This window comes from Giraffa tippelskirchi, chromosome 7 (genome assembly GCF_054371585.1).
Source record: "Giraffa tippelskirchi isolate mGirTip1 chromosome 7, T2T-mGirTip1v1.2.pri, whole genome shotgun sequence".
NCBI lineage: Eukaryota > Metazoa > Chordata > Mammalia > Artiodactyla > Giraffidae > Giraffa > Giraffa tippelskirchi.
Window position 1 is genome coordinate 93,816,175 of NC_137281.1, and position 16,828 is coordinate 93,833,002.

At 35.3% G+C, this 16,828-nt stretch overlaps 1 protein-coding gene across 11 annotated transcripts in view; it reads right to left on the reverse strand.

Moving 5' to 3' along the window:
- Positions 1–16,828, reverse strand: part of DPH6 (diphthamine biosynthesis 6) — a 300,037-nt gene that overhangs the window by 34,720 nt on the left and 248,489 nt on the right. For 2 of the 11 annotated variants that reach the window (XR_014058731.1, XR_014058722.1), the window contains exon 10: positions 3,938–3,989. The exons of 2 other annotated variants lie outside the window; for them this stretch is intronic. The gene's annotated coding sequence lies outside the window, so the exon portion shown is untranslated. Of the gene's footprint in view, positions 1–1,862; positions 3,990–14,515; positions 14,671–16,828 lie in introns of those variants that run through there. 7 more of the 11 variants (XR_014058729.1, XR_014058721.1, XR_014058726.1 and 4 more) reach the window with 5 other exon arrangements.

The following is a 16,828-nucleotide window of genomic DNA, read 5'->3' on the forward strand; positions in this document are numbered from 1 at the left end:
TTTGAATTAAATTTGTGGCACAAATTCAGATAATACACTCATTTCCTTATGTCAATCTAGGTCATATATTATAGTACAGTACAGTCACTCAGTCATGTCTGACTCTTTGTGACCCGATGGACTGCAGCATGCCAGGCTTCCCTGTCCATCACCAATCCCCAGAGCTTGCTCAAACTCATGTCCATCGAGTCGGTGATGCCATCCAGCCATCTCATCCTCTGTCGTCCCCTTCTCCTCCTGCCTTCAATCTTTCCCAGCATCAGGGTTTTTTCCAATGAGTCAGTTCTTCGCATCAGGTGGCCAGAGTCTTGGAGATTCAGCTTCAGCATCAGTCCTTCCAATGAATATTTAGGACTGATTTCCTTTAGGATTGACTGGTTGGATCTCCTTGCAGTCCAAGGGACTCTCAAGAGTCTTCTGCAGCATCACAGTTCAAAAGCATCAATTCTTCGGTGCTCAGCTGTCTTCACAGCTCTCACATCTGTATATGACTACTGGAAAAACCATAGCTTTGACTAGACGGACCTTTGCTGATAAAGTAATGTCTCTGTTTTTTAATATGCTGTCTAGGTTGGTCATAGCTTTTCTTCCAAGGAGCAAGTGTCTTTTAATTTCTTGGCTGCAGTCATCATCTGCAGTGATTTTGAAGCCCAAGAAAATAAAGTCTGCCACTGTTTCTACTGTTTCCCCATCATTTTCCATGAAGTGATGGGATCAGATGCCATGATCTTAAGTTTTCTGAATGTTAAGTTTTTTTTTTAATTAGTTTATTTTCTATTTTTTAACTTTACAATATTGTATTTGTTTTGCCATACATTGACATGAATCCACCATGGGTGTACATGTTTTCCCCTTCCAGAACCCCCCTTCCACCTCCCTCCCCATCCCATCCCTCCGGGTCATCCCGGTGCACGTTTTAAGCCAACTTTTTCACTCTCCTCTTTCACTTCCATCAAGAAGCTCTTTAGTTCCTCTTCGTTTTCTGCCATAAGGTCATATATTAGTGCTTTAAAAACATAAAGAGGATGCTATAGATAAATCATCTACACATTCAAAAGAAAAATTAAAATGATTTCAAAAACCAAAATAATAGTTATAAAAATTTAAAAAAACAATTTCAACATTTATTTTAGTTCATAGATACAATATATGTTAATAGGTTAAATATATGCATACAAAGGAAAAAGTGTTTATAATAGAATAAAAATATCATGTCTAAGCTAAATCGAGTTGAATGCCAAATCTTTAGTAACCAAAGAGAAAGTGTTTCCCATAATGTAAACATATACTTGGAGATGTTTGTTTTCTCATTTCAGTTTCATTTTCAAAATATGCTGTATTTTCTTTGTAACCCATTTTTCATCCACCCAATTACTAGCAATCTTTTTTCTACTATCAAAAATGATCATTTGTTTCTTTATTGTAGTAGATAAAATATCCTTTCATTGTTTCAGCTCACAAGCTGTGCAGATCCTACCCACTGTTCTTGCCTCCAGCACTTCACATTATTGGTGTATTATTTCATGCATGCCCTACTCTTTTATCAATTGCTTTTGAAGTAATGTTAATAGACTAGAAAATTGAGACATTTATGAAGTATAGGCAGTGTTTATGAAAAAATCCATAAAATATGACACAGGCAAGACAAGATAAAAGCAGCATTTTAATAGATTATGGCAAAGAGATCCTGTCAGAGTTGACAACTGACTCCTTCGAGATCACTAATTTTTATGGGATTAATTCTGTGGTATAAAAAATGAAGTTAAATGTCCTAATTAATCTGTAAATAGCACACCCACAATTAAACCTTGTGGCCCCTTCTTGGATTAGGGCTGCAATTTTTGAAAAGTAATTATCTCACATTCATAATGAAGAAGGTTTTGCTTTTTTCATTTTTTTTTTTTTTCTCCTGCCATTTCAGCTAAAAATCCACCTGGATTCCAACTTGAATAGCAGCTTTATGATAAGGAAATCAGTTCTAAGCTTGGTGTGCAGCGACATCCATTAGACTTGTAGGCTATATACTTATGAATGGTTTACATATTAAGAAAATAAAATTTGGAGAAATAGAGTGAAAGTGTGGAGGGGAAAAAACCTGGAATTTCTCCATATTTGAGCAGCTATTCTTTATTCCACAATTTATAGCACCCAGAAAGATTTCTAGTTCCCTTCTCTTGTGGCGTTGACAACATGCAAGGCCCTGTCTCTAACACAGAAGTTAGAAAGTACCTTATGTAGGAGTTAGAAATAAAGCTATCATCTGACTTCCTGATGCTGTGGCAGAATGCTCAAGAAATGTCTGCTCCCTTTCCTTTCTTTACTTCCCCTTTAATATTTGAATTTTAATAATACTACCATAAATGTATGATGTTATCTGTAGGTAGGCAAATGGAAATAACATGATTTATGAAATATTAATTATTTTGAATATTTTTAAAAAGTTAATGTTAACAATGCATACTAGCCTTTATGATTCACATTCATTATTTCATTGCACCCAGACAACAGCTCCAGAGACAAGTATTACTGCTTCCTTGTTAAAAATAAGGAAACTGAAGTTCAAAGATGCTGAAAGAATTACCCTAATCATATGTATATGATAGGTGATAGAATAGATTCTTGCATCCAAATCTGACTTGAAATTCTGTGCTTTTTTTCATTATACGAATACTGTGAGATTATGTCTGCAATCAGAAATAATCTGTTGACAGAGTAAAATATCCTATCAGTTTTGGGGAAGAGAAAATTATTCAAATCAGTGGGCTATCAAGTTAATAACAGGGTTTAACGACCCTTTCCATTTGGATATTCTGCTTTTTGGAGGAATAGGAATATATGTAACCACCCTTTTTTTTTTTTAAAGGAGGACAGATATTTTCTTCTTTGAATCCCATGAGAAAGTAGGATTGTGAATGTTAATCAATTTTACATTTATAGTCTATGGCCCCAACAATAGGTAAGCTGTGATTATATTCTTTTAGATAATACTGAAGGAAAATGGTATACTATTACCATTTTTAAGAGAAAGATCTTTTAAATTGCTATTATTTGGCAAGGTAGTACCAATATTAAGAAAGCAGATAGTTCTCAAGCTATAACAATGACATTTTCTTATTGTTCATAGTCTTATTGTAAATTGTTTAAATATTTTGGCTGAACTAACCAGCTGATGTGGTTAACATGATTAAATGACTTGTTTATTTGATGCCTAATTAATGGAATTAATTTCACACTGAGGAAACTTGCAATCTACCTCTTGCATTTCATATGAGAAAATAGGGAACTGAGAGGAAGTGATTTGCTCAAGATCAACACAAATTATGTTGCAGATTCCTGATTAGAACTCACTTACAATCCCAAGTTCAGGTTCTCTTGCAATAAATTACCTTAGCTGATTTTATCAGACTACTATTCAGTCAAAACCTTGGATACACATTGAATGGAACATTCTTCAACAGGTAAGACATTTAAGAACAGTTAGGCCTAGTATTATAAACATGATTGCAAACAGAAGTCCTAAGCTGACAGAAAGAGAAAATAATAAATGGCACTTTTTTCATCTCTAAACTCTCTAATACCAAGAAAACACCTTAAAGCCCTTGCCTTGGGTAAAAAATATTTGAAATGCCAAATCCAGTTATCAATTCATCTCTATGTGTGTCGGGAAGGATTACTACAGTTAAGTATATTCTAAGCCTGTTTATACCCAGCATTATTCCTAAAGTTCCAAAAGAGTGCTTATTTTTATTTTTGAAGTGACACTAACCTGAGAAGAAAGAAAAAAAAGAGTATGTTTAAGCCATGCTTCAAAGCTCATCTCCATGAAACTATTTTGATGTTTTCTTTTTAAAAAAAGGAAGCAAGCTGCAGTGAAATTAGATAGCCTCTCTTTCACATTCTCTGAATACAAATAACAAAAAGAACGTGATATACTTACAGATTTTGATAATCAAATTTGAGATTCTCCTTATTTATGCAGTTACTCTGTTCTAGAATTGAAAATAGAGACAACTAATCACAGAGGAACACTTTTAATATTATTATTTTCACATCTTCATGTAAGAGCAAATGAGGAAGTCTCCATGTATGGCATGGCGCATGCAACGAGGAATTTTCACATGGCCAACCCATGTACTCAGTAATGCCACAGAGACAGGCATAAAGGCTTTTTATTATTAGGTACTTTACGCTATAGCTGCTGCTATTGAGTTGCTAAGTCATGACTGCAACCCCATGGACTGTAGCCTGTTAGGCATCTCTGTTCATGGGATTTCCCAGGCAAGAATACTGGAATGGGTTGCCATTTCCTTCTCCAGGGGATCTTCCTGACTCAGGGATGGCACTCAAGTCTCCTGCTTGGCAGGCAGATTCTTTACCACTGAGCCACCTGGGAAGCCCCCAGGTATTTAATACTCCTTGCTAAATAAAGTTGGGTATCTTCAAATAGTTGATTCTACTACATATGGTGAATGATTCATTTTAAATATTTTTAAAAAGTAGTACATAGTGACTTTTTTCTAGGGTATGTAATGCTTCCATGTAATTATCAGTAACATTTCTTACACTCACAAAATATTCAATGTCCTTGATAGAAGATAATGACCGCCGTCTTAAAGAATGCAAAAATAACTTTTATGACTTTAACTGCAACATACTCTGCACTAGCAAAATGAACATTTTCCAAACCACTTTGTTTTCAGTTCAGTTCCTGATTATTCCCATGACTCCAACCACTTAGATTTTATGTTTTACATTTCTCCCTTTTACATTCAATAACCACATCAAAAAGTTCATAATTGATGTGCGATCTAACATCTCTCTACTTGCCACAAAACTACCTGTGTTAAGAGTTTGAGGAATTTTGATGCAAGCATAGAGGAAATTATAGATTTTTAGTTATTGTGCTTAGACCATTTAAAAAACCTACTTAAAGATATCACATCAACAGGATTATACATATATATATATATATATATACACACATATATTTCTAAGAAAGATCAGCCATGTTTTATATATATATATTTCTAAGAAAGATCAGCTACATTTTTCAAGTTTTATAATAAATTCTGTCCTTTCTCACAGTCATCAACCGGAAAACACAAAATAAAATAACATTAAAGTAGATATAGTACTCAAGAATCTTCTATTGGATATATTTTCTTTTTAGGAATGAAGGAAAATTCTCCCATTTTTGAGCCATTCTTTTATATCAATTCTACAAAATTGCATGTAACATTATAAATATTTTTAAAAAGATATAAAGTTTTATAAATATTTAATATTCTCCTAATTAAAGTTATGACCAACCTAGACAGCATATTAAAAAGCAGAGACATTATTTTGCCAACAAAGGTCTGTCTAGTCAAGGCTATGGTTTTTCCAGTGGTCATGTATGGATGTGAGAGTTGGACTGTGAAGAAAGCTGAGCACCAAAGAATTGATGCTTTTGAACTGTGGTGTTGGAGAAGACTCTTGAGAGTCCCTTGGACTGCAAGGAGTTCCAACCAGTCCATCCTAAAGGAGATCAGTCCTGGGTGTTCATTGGAAGGACTGATGTTGAAGCTGAAACTCCAATACTTTGGCCACCTCATGCGAAGAGCTGACTCATTTGAAAAGACCCTGATGCTGGTAAGATTGAAGGCAGGAAGAGAAGGAGACGACAGAGGATGAGATGGTTAGATGGCATCACCGACTCGATGGACATGGGTTTGGGTGGACTCCGGGAGTTGGTGATGGACAGGGTGTGCGTGCTGTGGTGCATGGGGTTGCAGAGTCGGACATGACTAAGCAACTGAACTGACTGAATTTGATTGTGAATTGTAAACATCAGGTATTCTGTTTTGGGGTTTTTTATGTTTTATTATATGCTATTAAAAAGGAAAAATTGCACATTTTTAGAATGTTCTTATGAGTAAATTTAATGTACTGAAAATAAAAATTAAAAAAAAAGAAACTTAGTATTGTGGAACAGAAATACATATATTGTTAGATCCCAAGGGTCAACGTGGTAAATCAAGTTTTGTTATCTTTTTTTTTTAACGGCTATTCTGTTCTTCTGGTGTAGGTAATAGTATTGTTGGAACAGTAAGCCTTTAACATCTGTGCACTTTGGATCACCTTAAGCCAGCTGGTTCCTCTCAAAATTGCTCATCTTTTGTTCTTATTAAGTTCTGACCTGGGCCCCTAGCCTTAAAACAGCTCTGTGCTTTCTGCAGCCAGGATATCCTCTTCAGGACTGTCAGACAATTCCAGATGATTGATGTGCTAGTCTGGTGCTCTGGTATTTTTCCCTTTTGTAAGTCTCCGTAAATCTACAGCTCATTCTATAAGAATGCTAATTAGGTCTCCTCTTACTTAACTCCATGCACATTTTTCTTGTTTTCCTATATCTTTGGAAGCAAGCTTTAAATTTATAACACAGTGTTTCTAATTGTTTTAAAAAATAATATTACATATAAACAAAGCACATTTTCTACCAAGGGAAACAACTTAAGCAGCAGACTTAGATGACTCTCTTCCCTCCGGAATTGTGCATCCATTGAACAAACCTGAAGCATGTTTCCTAGGTCCACTCTGAAAATTAGAAATCATTTCCTCACCCATCTTTTACTCCTTTTCCCTGTTACTTCTTACTATTTTTACTCTTATTTGAATGGCTCCCTACCCTTTCCCTCATGATTAGAGGCAACGAGTACAGGAGGACTTGAACTCCTTTATCTCTGAAGGACATTTCAGGTTCTGCTCCAGAGTGTCACCGAGGGAATCTCATCTCACCTAAGTAAGCCATGCCACAAACCAAGTCACAGACTTCTATCAGGCAAAGCCCAAGCAAGGCAGGCTCTGGCTCTTTTAGGCTATCAAGCTTGTTTCCTTACTATAAAGATGTTTTCATGTGAAGAAAGACCTCCATCAATCTCAGGGCATTAATTCTAAATCTCTTGCCTTAACACATATTGTATCACGTTTCCCAATCTCATGATTGATTGTCCTTTTGGGGCCCTGTATGACCGATCATTCTGAGGCTTAGAACTGAATTTCTGGCTTCAACTTTTTGCTTTCATTCCTGACCATATTTGGAGTTTTCCTCTAAATAAGTTACTTCTTTCAGCAAACTGCTGGGCCACTAAGATTCCAGGGCCCCATAACTATCTCAACATAGCCCCCTACTGGTATCGCATATAACACATGCAACTTGACTCCAAAAGTAAGACCTGGATATCTTGTAATGAATATCATTGGGTCAACTAAAACAACTGGAATACAGATGGAAGATTAGGGGGATAAAGTCTATTTTAAATCTACTTGTATGTAAGACAATATTCTTATTTGTAGAAAAAATACACATTGAAGTGTATGAGTAAAAGACCATGCAACTAATATTTAAAAGGTTTAGAAAAATTCATGTGTGCATATAAACACACATATATAAATATATTCATAATATATACATGTTATATATATATGTATATACATATACATATATATATGTATATATATATATATATATATACACGCACACACACATATGCAAAGAGAGAAGGAGAATGCACATTCATCCGATAGAGGAAATGGGGTAAAATAACAACAGGTGAATCTGGCAAGAAGATGTATGAGTGTTTTATGTACTATTTTTATTGTCACTATTCTTCAGTGAATTTTAAATAATTGCAAAACAAAACCATAAAGAAGCAAAAATTGTGTTCAGAATGCCAATAGCTTCTACATATCAAGATACAGTCAACTATGGTAAGAGGGTAGAGAAGACTGGAGGAAGGCAGGGGAATTTGTGTAGGAGACAGAAATCTCTTAATTGAAGTGGCTGGTGGTCAAAAAGAGAAAGAAAAAAAACTTGGAAAACTCAAAAATTGCAAGGGCAATTCCTATAGATCTGAGAGTACATTCATATGCCCAGAGATTTCTTTCTTCTTTATAAACCATAAACATTTAGGATTTGAAATATTTGTATTTTATGGAGACGTGTAAAAAATGACTTTGTGTATTAACATCTATGCTATTTGTACTTCTACACACTAAATGTAATACATTTAACTTGAATGCAACAATTAGAGGATCAACACTACTGATAGAGTTAATATGTGCTTATCTGAAACTTAGCAGATAAAGAGAGACTGCCAAAATAAACAAGTTGAAAGTGAGAAGGGACATTCAAAGCACATTATTGTGTTACTGGAACATCTGGTACTAACACTGTCAAGTTTACATATGTTCTCAAATACTTATTTATGTAACAATCAAATGCTAAGCATTCCAGCTGCACTTGTAAACTTTTTATGAACTGAAGTCATATGCACAAGCTCAGCTGAACATATTTGACAGAGGGAGGAGCGTGAGGAAACTATTAACTCTCAGAACTGAAGTTTCATTGCAATGTGACCTTCTGGCAGTTTGGTATGAGAACTAAGCTGCTGGCTCATGTGAGATTCATTTCATTCGAGTAAGTAGAATCAGAAGTATCTAATCAATGGGTCAAAATCATGATTTGGCAGCTACCTTTTGAGCACTTAATTTATTCAGGAAAGAAAATCATATACGGATTTAAAAAATAAAGCAAAGGATATGATAATACTGAGTCATTAAGGAAAGAGTATTTGGTACTAAAGTGAAAAAAATATTTTCCTTAACACATCCTAGAGCTAGTACAGGTAGGCTGATGGATCGTGGCAATGTATAAAATAGAAAAGATAGCATAAAAAAGGAGCTTTTGTATGAGGATCATCTGATATTGCTCCTATGAAAATTATTTGCGTGTACCTTGCCTCTTTAGTGACAGGATAAATGGTAACTATCTTAAACTTATTTTAAAGAGTACAAAGGCAAGAACAGTGGCAAACAAGTATTTCTATGCTGTTTTTCTCCTTTACTAACAAAAGGAAATAGACATTGTTTTCCCCGAAGTTTACCTAATCACTGGTTTGATCCAATTTCCGTAGTATACAATATTGCAAAAAGGAAATAACTCAAAAAGGTCTTTATTTTATGAACAGAAGAAGGTATAAAGTGATTTCTGCCAGATTGAGGTTAAAAGGACATATTTTGAGGGAAATTTAAGAATCTCCTCCCCTCTCGATCTGACCAGCAAGATTCTGAAAGTTTTCTTTAGAATCAACCAGATGTTTCAGAGTGAGGCATTGATCTTGAGATGTGAACGTTTGGAATCTATGTGATCCTCCTGCTCTGTTGTTCTTCAGTTGTTAAGGCGTGTCTGACTCTTCGCAACACTATGGACTGCAGCACACAAGGCTCCCCTGTCCTTCACTATCTCCCAGGGTTTGTTCAAACTCATGCCCTTTGAGTCGATGATGCTATCTAACCATTTCATGCTCTGCCATCCCCTTCTCTTTTTGCCTTCACTATGCTAGTATTTGCAATCACAAATCTTAGACCTAGGAAAAAAAAAAAACAACTTTTTTTTTCCCCTCTATGTAGGTTTAGAATAATGGCTTTCAACCTGAGATACATACATCAAAGTCTCACACCGAGGTCGCACCCCAGACCAACCAAGAGTGAACCAGCCCCATGTGATGGTGCAGCTGAGACTTGAGAACACTGCTTAGAATGAGGATGGGTATTCTTTATTGATCATAGGATTAGTTTTGCAAAAATAGCACTTTTACAAAATAATTTGGAAGCACTAGGTGCTCTCCATATTCTGATTTTTAATTAGGCCTGGGAATTTGGGGTTACTAACACAACAGCTCTGATTCTTCAAACTCTACCTCTCTTCCCATTTTGAGAACATCTTAAGGCTGATAGGGTTCTGTTGGAGGACAGGTGGTCTAGACTTCTACTATTTCCTCCATTTTAGATGAAGAAGAATGGAATAAGAACAATGGATTGTTTTCATTTTTGACAAATTATGAAAAAAGTAGTAAATTTTGCTTACAAAACTACATTGCTCAATGGGGAAGGTGGGGTTTAAGTGGCAACTTAAATCATAAGAGGACAGGAAATAATGTTTTTAAAATGTCTTTTCGAGTTTTTTGAAACAATGTGGCATATATATGCAAATTTCTAGACAAATGGCATCAGCCAATGGAATAACTGGAATTCAACTTCAAGAAGAGTGACTCTAAGTCCCCCTCTGCCTGGACAGTTCAGGTTATACCAATTGTCTCAGAGTAGCTTATTTAATTTATATGCAGAGTACATCATGAGAAACGCTGGGCTGGAAGAAACACAAGTTGGAATCAAGATTGCCGGGAGAAATATCAATAACCTCAGATATGCAGATGACACCACCCTTATGGCAGAAAGTGAAGAAGAACTAAAGAGCCTCTTGATGAAAGTGAAAGAGGAGAGTGAAAAAGTTGGCTTAAAGCTCAACGTTCAGAAAACTAAGATCATGGCATCTGGTCCCATCACTCCACGGGAAATAGATGGGGAAACAGTGGAAACAGTGTCAGACTTTATTTTTTTGGGCTACAAAATCACTGATGATGGTGACTGCAGCCATGAAATTAAAAGACGCTTACTCCTTGAAAGGAAGGTTATGGCCAACCTAGATAGCATATTTAAAAGCAGAGACATTACTTTGCCAACAAAAGTCCGTCTAGTCAAGGCTATGGTTTTTCCAGTGGTCATGTATGGATGTGAGAGTTGGACTGTGAAGAAAGCTGAGCGCTGCAGAATTGATGCTTTTGAATTGTGGTGTTGGAGAAGACTTTTGAGAGTCCCTTGGACTGCAAGGAGATCCAATCAATCCATCCTAAAAGAGATCAATCCTGGGTGTTCATTGGAAGGACTGATGTTGAAGCTGAAACTCCAATACTTTGGCCACCTCATGTGAAGAGTTGACTCGTTGGAAAAGACCCTAATGCTGGGTAGGATTGGGGGCAGGAGGACAAGGTGACAACAGAGGATGAGATGGTTGGATGGCATCACTGACTCGATGGACATGGGTTTGGGTAGACTCTGGGAGTTGGTGATGGACAGAGAGGCCTGGTGTGCTGCAATTCATGGGGTCGCAAAGAGTTGGACACGACTGAGCGACTGAACTGAACTGAACTGAGCTATTAATAGTACCTTCTTTGATGCTCAAAGCATCTTGTTTGGACCATAAATTGTATTATAAGGGATTAGAAAGTTCTTATTGAGAGAGAACTCAGTCTAAATGTAGAGACCAGGTACATGAATTACATACAGCAAGTACTCAACAAATACTAGCTGCTACAAGATTGTTGTCATCATTATTAATTCACAAGCAATAAGTTTTAATGACAGTCTACATATTAAACGGAAACAAAAATGCACACCCCCAGATTTTAATCAGACCTCTACAACTGAATTGGTTTTCTCTACATTCCCACATGTGGTCATGTAGTCTTACCTTTGAAAGTTGATGGCAGTCTTTTTACTCTATTTTTTTTTTTTATGTTTATACTTGTTTTATTTTTTAACAAATTACCATCAAGTTATACATATTGCTCTGTTACTTGCTTTTCAGGTCGCAATCTGTTAGAAGGTGTTTCCATGTCAATGCATACTGATTTCTCTCTTTTTTATTTTTTTTTTTATAAATTTATTTATTTTAGTTGGGGGCTAATTACTTTACAATATTGTAATAGTTTTTGCCATACATTGACATGAATCAGCCATGGGTTTACATGTGTTCCCCTTCCTGGACCCCCCACCCACCTCCCTCCCCATCCCATCCTTCTGGATCATCCCATTGCCCTGGCCCTGAGCCCTTGTCACATGCATCGAACATGGAATGGTGTTCTGTTTCACATATGATAATATACATGTTTCAATGCTATTCTCCCAGAACGTCCCACCCTCTCCTTCTCCCTCAGAGTCCATAAAATTGTTCCATGCATCTGTGTCTCTTATTCTGTCTCGCATATAGGGTTATTTTTTTTTTTTTTGGTAAACAAAAATGTAATTCAATATAATTACAAAAGGATTTTTGTTTTCAAAATCTCAGAGGGGTTTATATAATGTAAAGATAGCTTTTAAATTATTACCAAATAGGTAATCTTCCTTATGATTATTATCTATGTTTAGAAAATTATGCTTAGTGCTTTGGGACAAGAAAGCAAAAATAAAATAATAAATAAATAAAAATAAAAAAGACAGGAATGACATTTAGATGTATTTTAAATACAGATATCTGGAATGTTCTCTTGTTTTGACTTATTCCAGAAGGAAAATTTAAAACAATGAATAAATGAGTATAAGTTACAAAGAAACATATTTTAGCTCAACATAAGGATTTTTAAAATAGAGTTGTCCAACAGAATGGTTTGTTTTAGGAAATGATGAGCTCCTTTGCTGAAGATATCCAAGTTGAGACTGGATAAGCATCTGCCAAGGATGCTGCAGGAAACATTTCTGTACTGTGTGGGAGATTAGCCAACAGAAGATGACGTCTTAGGTTCCTTCTAATCTAAATTTTAAAATCTTACGGCTATTTCAAACATGAATAACTACTTTAATGATACAAACTCTGAGGGACTGGTTAAGAAAATGAAAAAGAAGAAAAACAAAATAACTTTACTTGGGTTCCAGGAAAAGCAGAGTATATGAAGAAGCTTTTTTTTAAAGCTAAGATAAAATGTAAGATAGTACTAAGATAGTACATTTTAAAAGCATATGCTTTATGATGCATGCAGTTATTTTATAAGATTTAATACAAATAATAAAGCATGCATTTCTAAAAAATAAGTGAACTGCAGAATAAGAAATCATTTGCTGAATTATTAAATTATACAAAATAAGATAATAAGAAGCTCGGCAGAAAGCCAAAGAAGGACTGGCTGACTAAGGTTTTCTACAGTCTCACAGTCCTAGGGGGACAAAAACTATAGTTCAGAAGTTTCCAAGAGGGAGAGATCCTGATGAAAAACTCCAGTATATCAATTAGCAACCGAGGTGTCCACAAACTAGAAAAGCAGAGACAAACAAAAGGTAGATTGACCACCACCAAATCTGCAATTGAATCCTAGAATTAGAATACGGTAATCTGCCAACATTTTACTGGTAAACTAGATCCACAGAGGAAGATAACACTATCCAGAGTCACTGTACTTTAGCAAACATAATCTTCGATACTAATAAAATAATAAGAAAACAGACATGACACAAAATAGGAGAAAAGATCAGATCAATAGATGACCCATTTATTGGAATTATCAGCTTGGATAAAAGGGGTATAATTAGGCTCAAAAAATAAATAACATGGAGAATTTATAGATTTTAAAAAGAATAAATAAAAATTCTAGGGCTAAAAATGTAATAACTCAAAACTAAATAGGTGTACTAAATAGAACACTGAAAGATGAAGAGAGGATAAGTGATCTGAAAGAAATACTAGAAAGTATTAGGGTTAAAATTTGGTGAATAAAAGAGATGAAATACTAAAAAGTTTGTCACCTTAATAAAAGTAAAAAGTACACATAACTGGCATCCCAGAGGAAAAACAGGACAGGAAAAAACTTGAAGAAATAAAGGCAAAGAATGTTCAAATTGATAAGACACCAAATCAAAGAAAACTGCAATGTCACACACATATAGTAGTTTGTATCTGTTAATCCCATATTCCTCATTCATCTCTCCCCTCTCCATCACCCTTTTGGCAACCATAAGTTTGTTTCCTATGTCTGGATTCTGTTTCTGTTTTATATATGAATTTAGTTGTGTTATTTTTTAGATTCCACACATATGTGGTATCATATGGTATTTTTCTGACTTATTTCATTAAGCATAGTATTATACTAGCTCCAACCTTATTGCTGCAAATGGCAATATTTCATTCTTTATTATGGCTGAATAATATTCCATTTTATGTGTATGTATGGGTATATATACATGGGATATATATATATATATATTATTATTAAGACATCTTCTTAAGCCAGTCATCTGTTGGTGAGTACTTGTGTTGCTTCTGTGTCTTGGCGATTGCAAATGGTGCTGCTATGAACATTGAGGTGTATGTTCTAAAGAATACTTTCAATAAACCTCCCTTAATTGGCATACATACAATCCTGCTCCAAAGAATAAAAGAACATATATGTATATGCATCATTCACCAAAATTGACCATGTGCTGGGCCGTAAAGCAACCTCAACAAATTGCAAGAGGCTGAAATGATCTAGAGCACGTTCTTTGACTATCAGTTAGTTAAGCTAGAAATCAATAATCAAAGAATTACAAATATCTTTGTTCCATATTCTAAACTAAGACTATAGCAAATAGGAATAAATTTATATTTACTTTCAGTTAATTTAAAAAAAAAATCTAAATAGTGTTTTAACTTTTCATAGATAAAATAATATATAGAATTGCTTTTCTTAATTATTTTTGCCTATATATCAAGTTTCCTCTTTTAAAGATGTCACTATATATACCTAGGATAACTAACATGATAAAGATTAGAGCTGAACTAAAAACTTTTGTTATTAAAAAAGAGTCAACTTGTCAACTACCTTCATGTAGTTAGACGGTTGCCACAAAAACAAGAATACATGTCTACTAACCTTAATAGACTGACCTTATGGTACAATTTTTCAGGTGCCCAATAAGAAACTCTGAATGTGCAGAATCTATTCAGGATGAAAGAGACCATCACTGATCTTCATGTCACTCTGGTGGATAAGACAATCTATTGAGAAAAGTACTTCTGGCAACATGGTTTCTACAGATACTCTGAAAAGGAAACCAATTGAGAGAAACAACATAAAACAAAAACCCAAAACCAAGATAATAACTGTGGAAAGGATCTTCTCTCATTGTTGTAGTTCAAGGTCACTGATGGAACCTCAACATTAATTTCTTGTCTCTCTCCAAATTCTACCTAAGTGATGGTAGAAATACAAATCTAAAAATATATCTTTAGCAATGTTTTAAAGTTAGAGGAGTGCTACTAGCATAGAAGAATAGGAAGAAATTTCTGGAAGGTATACAACAAAATTGGGAAAAAAGATTAAGAAAGAATTGCAACAAAGTTGAGAATTTGCAAATCCAAAAGGGGATCAGGAAGGACATTATGTACAATAAATTCTTATACTTTTCACCTCTTTGCCATTTCACCTGGGATTATATAAAAATTAGTTCATTCACTCTTCTAGTTCACTAAGCTGATCTTTAGCTGTTATGTCTACTATTTAGTCTGAGTGTTTTTTTAAATCACTAATCATTTCATTTTCATAGCATCTTTTTTTTTTTAAAGCTATTATCTACCTAAATGTCACTAAATATATTAAATTAAATAATTGTGAAGTTTAATTTGTTTTCCAATTAACTTTGTTCCCACAAAGGCTACATTGTTTTATTGTTGAATCTGATGCCTCTTTTTGCTTGAGTTGGCTATTCTTGAATGTTTGGTTTTTGGTTATCTATTTATATTTACAAGCAAGGATCTCGATTACTAAGAATTGTTTCCTGGAATGTATCAAGTGACAACATTCACCTGGTTCTAAGAATGACAGTGATTACATGGTGCTGACCACACTGTCAGGCTGTTTTGCGTACACTGTGTATCTTTTACATGGGGTGCACTTTCTTGTTTTGGGGCATATTAATCAGAGGAGACACTATCTCATCAAAATCTCTTTTGGGACTCTCCCACATCATATTTGGATTTCCAAATTTGTGCCTTTCTCCTGTTCACAGTAGAATTAGCTGCAGTGAAGGCAGGACACTGGTGCAATTGTTCTACCATCATGGCCAACCAGACACAACCTATTCTCAGTTCCCTGCAGCCTTTAATTTTGGGCTTATTTATAGGCTCCTTTTGTTTTGGGGGATATTTTCCATCTCTATGGAGCTGCAGGCTCCTCTGTGCTGGGATATGCTTCATATCTATTATCCTATTTGCTTTATGTCTTTCAGAAATTTGCATTTCTGATGGCATCCTTACCTGCTTTCTAAAGTTGCTATGGACTTATTACTGTTTTACATTTCTTATGTCATTTCAATGAAATTTTGGTAGGGTGGAAAGAAAAAAAGCTGTCAAAATGTCAGTCATCCTTCTTGAACCAATATATAAAAAATTTTCTATGTCAATTCGCTTGAATTTTCTGAGCAATTAAACAAATGTAATCTGATAGCACTTCCTAGTTTACTCAAATGGGAGCTATTCACCTTAATTCTGACTCTCTATTAATATTTTAGTAAATTCATCCAGACTCTGCTTTTACAATCTTGCTTCAGCATAAGAAGTGTAATCCATCCCTTTCTCATTCCTTCCCTTTTTTGTATCTTCAGTCTTTCTCCTGTAGGCTCTTCTTTTCTCTTAAATTTAAATTTCCCTATTCTAAGTCCTTCAGCTTCAATAGAAGGACTGTTGCCGAAGCTGAAGCCCCAATACTTTTGGCCACCTAATGCAAAGTACTGACTCATTGGAAAAGACTCTGATGCTGGGAAAGATTGAAGGCAGAAGGGAAAGGGGACAACAGAGGATGAGATGGTTGGATGTATCATCAACTCAATGGACATGAGTTTGAGCAAGCTCCAGGAGTTGATTATGGACAGGAAAGCCTGGTGAGCTGCAGTCCATGGGGTTGCAAAGAGTCGTACATGACTGAGTGACTGAACTGAACTGTTCTAAAAATTATCTCTTCTGTTTCACCTCCCTCCTATCCTTCATAGCCCTCTCATTGACTCTTAAGCCCAAAGAGAAATAGACATTGCCAAACACTCACTCTTGAGGAAGCCCTCCTTGGGGTTCCAATATTCTACTCTACTGTGGTCCTTGTCCTGCTTCTATTAAAATTAAGTCTGAAGGTAGTAGGGCATTAGTGATTCTCTCAAGTCCATGGGTTTGTGAAGAGTCGGACACGACTGAGCGACTTCACTTTCGCTT